This window comes from Equus caballus, chromosome 5 (assembly GCF_041296265.1).
Source record: "Equus caballus isolate H_3958 breed thoroughbred chromosome 5, TB-T2T, whole genome shotgun sequence".
NCBI classification, from domain to species: domain Eukaryota; kingdom Metazoa; phylum Chordata; class Mammalia; order Perissodactyla; family Equidae; genus Equus; species Equus caballus.
Window position 1 is genome coordinate 9,245,842 of NC_091688.1, and position 6,279 is coordinate 9,252,120.

Genomic DNA, 6,279 nt, shown 5'->3' on the forward strand with positions numbered 1-6,279 from the left:
CCCTTTTAGCAAAGAAAGGGGAAAGTACTGTCGGGGGAAGGGCTGCAGCAGGGTTTCATTGACTTCTTAAGTTTGCTTGTCCTAAGAATAATTAACTTGGCATTCCCATTCCCTAACAGAGTCCTTAAAAAAAAAAGTGTGTACATAGTAAATAGGATTCTGTTTAAATGGTAGTGTATTATGATGAAGAGACTATGGAGGTGTTCACTGAATGAAATAATTTCATCTTCTGTACATAAAAGCAATTATATTATATGACATGTGCAATCCCAATATTCATATAATTTGTGATATTTAGGTCAGATGTAACTCAGAGGCTGAATCCTAGTAAAATCTCAAGACAAGACACTCTTCCCCCAGTGCTCAAAGATCTCACAAACCCCTACTCCTTTCAGGTTCTCAAAGCTCCTCTGGGGTTAGGAGAATTGGTAGTTGAGCCGAGGCCTATGCTGAAGTCTTGTAAAATGAAGAATTCATTTATAATGTGAATTACCAGCCTCCAAAGAGATGTTTGAATTTTGAATTTTCACCCTTCATCTTAGTCAGATTTCTTAAAATGTGGTTCAGCCAGTAATTGCTAAATCATGATTTTTCATTTTCCCCCATTGCCATCCTCCAAAGAGCTAAAGAGCATGCTATTTATGTTGGTAAATTAATGTTTACAGACTTAAAGTGAATGAATTACTGTAGTTCTTTCCAATTTTCTTTGGAGAATACTTTTACATTCTGACTATCATCCAACACAATCATTTTCTAAAGAAAAATGTGTTAGTTTCTTTAAATAATAACCCTCAAGTTGGGTTTAGAAATTCAGAAATACTGTGCTGCCTTCCAGGTCAAGATTCTCAAAGGTCTTTACGCGCCATTTGTTAGTAAGATGCTGGGCAGTAGAGGGCGCCCTCAGCACGTTGAGGCAGGAATTGTTAGCTGCGCCACAGAAGAGGAGGCTTGCCCTGATCCTTGGGCTTTGGGCCCTGCAGGGCCTCCTGCCAGCTGAAAGAAATGCTACTTTCTTGTAACTTTATTGGCCCTCAGCTGCAATTCATCTGCCTTTAGTGAACCGGCCTCAACTGAGCTTTCTTCCCAGGACAAGGTTGGCTGCTGAAAAGATCCTTTTTGCCAATACTACTTCTCTCTGAATGAAGTATTTCACAGTTGACATTGTTTTCACATCATTACCTTGCATGCCGTCCTCCACGGACAGTATTCTATGGTGTCGGGATGCATGAGAAAAAAGAGTGTTCAGGACCATAACCTGATCTTGATGTTTGAAGAAGGTTGGAGTTAAGTTTAGATCCTAGCCAAATGCTTACTTGCAGGTGACCTGAGGACATTACCTAACATGTGAGCACCTCTGACCCTCACAGTAGAATGGGCCACGTGGAAATAAGTAAGGTAATGTATGAAAGACACCCATCATGGGGTAGGTGCTCAAAGAATGTCAGCTTCCTTTCCCTCCACTTGAAAACAAGGGCCTTGTGGTGAGGACATACAACACCAAGAGTTAGAAAAGCTTGGAACTTTCTGTGGGAGGCAAATGTGAAAAGGGAGGCCAGATAAAGGGAAAGGACTCTCTCCCGAGCCTCCTGCAGTCTGTAATCCAGGCCATGGAGACACATGAAAGGGAACTGAAAAGAGCTGAGAGCCCCTCTGTGCTGGCCATGGGGAGGCCTTCCTGGAGGAAGGGAATGTCAAGGTGAGCCCTCAGGTCTTGGACTTACTTCCTGCCCAGGCTTGCTCTCCTCCAGCTTCACCTGTGACCAAAGATATCTCACAAACATAGGGCCGGTGTTAAAGCTCAGCATGGAGCCCTCTGCTCAGAATATGTATTTGATGAGAGCAGCAGAGAGAAAGAAGCGGGATGTGGCAATGTCCTGAGAGCATCTATAGGAAGTGGAGGGAAGGGAGCCATGAGGATTAATACCTAATAGCTATCAATTCTATCACCAGAAACCAACTCTGCTGACGCCTTGATCTCGGACTTCCAGCCTCCAGGACTCTGAGACAATCACTTTCTGTTGTGTAAGCCACCCAGTCTGGGGTATTCTGTTACGGCAGCCCTGGAAATCTAATATACAAAATCTTTAAATGCTTTACCTTCCCTTATATTTTCTTGCCTTGTGTCTAATTAAGATATTACATGTGCATGGTAACTGTTATTATTGTGATATAGCTGCTTTTTGGTCCCTACTGAACCTCATATAATTTACCTTGTGGCATTTTCTCTTCTTTTTATACACAAGATCACTTAGGAGACCTGGCAGAAAAATTGGTGAGTAAGCAAACAATTGATATGCTGCAACAAAATGGGATATTTTGATGTAGCAAATTTGACCATTAACTTTCTTTATCACCAAGTGCTGGACCAGTAGAAGCTGCTAGTGAGGCTCAGCATGGGAGTGGGGGCAAAAGATGGGGTGCAAGTGGAGACAGCGTGAAAGGTCACGGATGTGCTTGGGGAGGTGTGGGGGTGTGTTCACACTACTTGGTAGTTTTCTAAAAGTTATAATTTAATGTTTGGGAGGTTTTTGGGATCATGAAATGGGTTGGGTATAAAAATGTGCAGGCATTCAACACCATAGGGACAAAAATGGGGGATGCCAGCAAAGACCCTCCTCTGCAGAAGCTGACGTCCATATCGCCATCTGGGTAATCAATACACAGTGTCTGAAAAAAATGGCGAATATAAGTATGGATCACACACATTTTTATTTCAGAAGATCTAATCTGGCAGACAAAAGCAGGAAATAGATGTAAATTCTCAGTGTCAGGGGACAGGTGTACTCTTGGCTGGGAAAGCAATCCAGGGACCCCATGGGAGATGGTGAAACACTAAATAAACAGGACCCTGGTCAAATGGCCTAGAGTGCATCCCTGATGCAAAACTGGAATGCTAGGCATGAGTAATACTGAGGTGCCACTGATAGGCTGGACTAGCAAAACAGGACAGGAGTGGACAGCAAATGGAAGGCTGTGGGTCTGCTGAGACTCTAAAATGCACGTGTACTCATGATCACCTCTTCCTCTGATGCCACATGATGGGAAGCAAGGTTGAGTCTTTTGGGTAATGGCATCAAATGCCCCTATTTTGATGGATGTAGAAAGCAGTGGAAAACAGGGCTGTGCCTACTAGAGATACTCATTAACAAATATAACCCAGGATGCTGAAAATGGCCAAGGCAGAACAAATAACAAAATTCTGGAACTCACTAAATAACTGAACTATTTATTAATACATGCCATGAATTGTGTCTTTCCAAAATTCACATGTTGAAGTATGGCTGTATCTGGAGTAAAGAAGTAATTAAGGTTAAATGATGTCATAAGGGTGGAGCTTTGATCCTATAGGATTAGTGTCCTTATCAGAGGAGATGACAGAGAGCTCACTCTCTCCCTCTACCCTGTGAGGACACAGCAAGAAGGCAGCCCTCTGCAAGCCAGGACGAGAGCCCTCTCCAGGAACTGAATCCACCAGCAGCTTGATCTTGGACTTCCTAACCTCTTAAACTGGGAGAAGATAAATTTTTGTTGTTTAAGCCACCCAGTCTTTGGCATTTTGTTATAGTAGCATGAGCGGACTAATACATTGCACAGTAAATCTAATAATTTCTCATTGATAGCTATATTCAACAAAAGTTAATCTACCTCTGAAGAAAAATTTTTAAAGGTTGCTAGTTGCTGGCGAAAGGAAAATTGCAGTTCTGACCTCCAGAGGAACTGGAAACTGAAGCCATTAATCTGACCTCGTGGAGGGGATGGAGACAAAACCAGCCATATGGACAGTATGTGATTGAGCCCCAATAAAAACTCTGAACGCCAAAGGCTCAGGTGAGATTCCCTGGTTGACAATACTCCAGCCACACATTGTGGCCAGGAGGTGACACCATCTATGACTCCATGGGGAGACAACAACCAGAAGCAGCCCTGCGTTTGGACTTCTCCCAGACTCAGCCCTACGAGTCTCTTCCCTCTGCTGATTTTACTCTGTTTCCTTTCACTATAATAGAACTGTCACCGTAGGTACAGTGCTTTCCTGAGTTCTGTAGTCATTCTAGTGAATTACGGAACCTGAGGATGGTCATGGACAAGCCCTCTAGGCTTTTGATTTTTCAAGGATTGTGACTTTGTGTTGGTTTTTGTTGTCAGATAGCTATTTGCCTACTAATTTAGCTTGTGGTAGTTTTAAATTATTGTGTAATCAGTTCTATCCAGCTTTCCCTTTATTGTTTTTGTTTACTTAAAAAGGCCTTTCTCACTACAAAATCATATAGGCATTCATCTTTATTTTCTAGTTTTTTACAATGTCATTTCCTCTCATTTAACTTATTCCATTCGGGGGTTTGTTTTGTTACAAGCTGCTAGATAAAAATCTATTGTTACTTGTTTCCAAATAGTTTCTCAATTGATCCAGCACCATCTTTTGAATAATAATGTTTTTCAACATTTTATCATGTGCTAAATTCCCCCATATGCTAGGGTTTGTATGTGTGGTCACCCTATTCTGTTTGATCCATACGGCTATCTTTTCTTCTGCCACCCTTGTCTTTAGTTTCCGTGGCTTTGTAATACATATTAAGATCCCATTGCATACATATTTCCTATTTCTTGTTCCTATTTAAAATCTTCTTGGCTTACTTTCCTATCTATGCTTCCATAATAAAATTTTCTGCACCCCAAGAAAATGCTTTACTCAGAACAGAAAAGAAAAATTAAACTCACTTTATCAATTCCTACCAAGCTCTCCAAATAAAATCCTACTAGAGTTTTTCACTGCAATTGCATTAAACGCGAAAATTAATTTTAGGAAATTGATATATTTACAAAACTGAATCTTTTCATGCAGAAACATGGTATCTCCCACAGTAAAAATAAATACATAAAAAAAATTTTAAGTTGGTGTTCTTCATACAGATCCAGTAAGTTTCTTGTTAACCTCAAGAAAATAAGCATTTTTATAGCTCTGAATCACATTGCTCTATGACCTCCAGAAAATTTTCACGTCTGCCAGCATCACATAAGACTGAAAATTCTCCCTTGCCATTCTAAGCAGGTGAAAAAGTATCTCACTATGGCTTTAATTTGTACTTCTTTGACTTTTCCTGAGGTTGAATGATTACACATATATTTATTGGCTAGTTGTATTTATTTCTCTGTGAACTGTTACCTTTTGCCTATTTTCTGTATCAAGAATAATAACACTTTGACTTGCCAGGTGCAAGTATCTTTCCCAGTATGTCATTTGCCCTTTAATTTTATTACATTTTCTGATACACAGAAATTAAAATTTTTCCATCTATGCAAATATAATCTTTATAGTTTCTTCATTTATACTTAGAAAGTCCTACAATTCAAAGATCATAGAGTATTTGTGTATATTTTCTTCTAGTCATTTATATGTACTTCTATTTGTTTCATATCTCATGTTTAAATTTTAATTCCCTAATCGACATTGAATTTATATCAGTTTGTGGTATAAATGAAGAAAAGATTGGGTTTTGTTTTGAGTTTTAAGGTTGGTTTGTTCAATCTGTATATTGAACCATGGACATCTTCTTTTTGGAAGTTATTCTCTGTCAAAGCTATTTGGTTTACTTAGTGATTTTTAAGTACAGAATTTCTTGGCACACACTCTTCAGTGGAGTAATAAAATGTTCTCATTATGGAAGAAATTTAAGCGATTACAGCTGAAGCTTTCTTACTAGAGTATCTGACCAGGTACATGTTAGATTAGGCGGCATTGAATATCATTCAACTGCCAGCTGCTGTCCCACCGGGGCTTTTGTGAGTCCTCTGAAAGGCTGTGAAGAGTCGCACGGGTTATTTTACCAGCACCGGCTGTGAAAATGTGTTGCTACCATTCACTTAGAAGGCTCAGTCCCCCAAGGACACACGGAATTCATTTACAAGTTTGGCTTTCTTACAAGACAGCTGCTCAACCAAAGAGAAACATGACACTCTGAGGAATCCAATGTGTCTGGCAGACCTGATCCAAGATTTCCAGCAACACATCGTCTACGCAGTGAAGCTAAGGAGGAGGAAAAACCTCTCCTTACATCAAATGTGGTGCAATATAAAGAACATCAAGTTGAATGTCTGAAAACCTGGACTGGAGTCCTCGTCTATCAACAGTTTGACCTTGGGTAAATCACTTAGTGAGTTTCAGTTTTCTCTCATATAAAATGAGTGACCTCATAGGATTGTTGTGAGAACTAAATGAGAAGATCTATATGAATGTCCTGTGTAAACTGTAAAGCACTGGTCAAATATTAGTTATTATTA

General features: G+C 40.0%; 1 long non-coding RNA gene across 1 annotated transcript; it reads left to right on the forward strand.

The window, feature by feature from the left end:
- The first annotated feature begins 941 nt into the window (after positions 1–941).
- Positions 942–5,307, forward strand: LOC138924219 (uncharacterized). The gene is made up of 3 exons (XR_011439002.1): positions 942–1,093; positions 1,320–1,395; positions 1,951–5,307. It is a non-coding gene; the product is annotated as an uncharacterized lncRNA (long non-coding RNA).
- Positions 5,308–6,279: the final 972 nt, after the last annotated feature.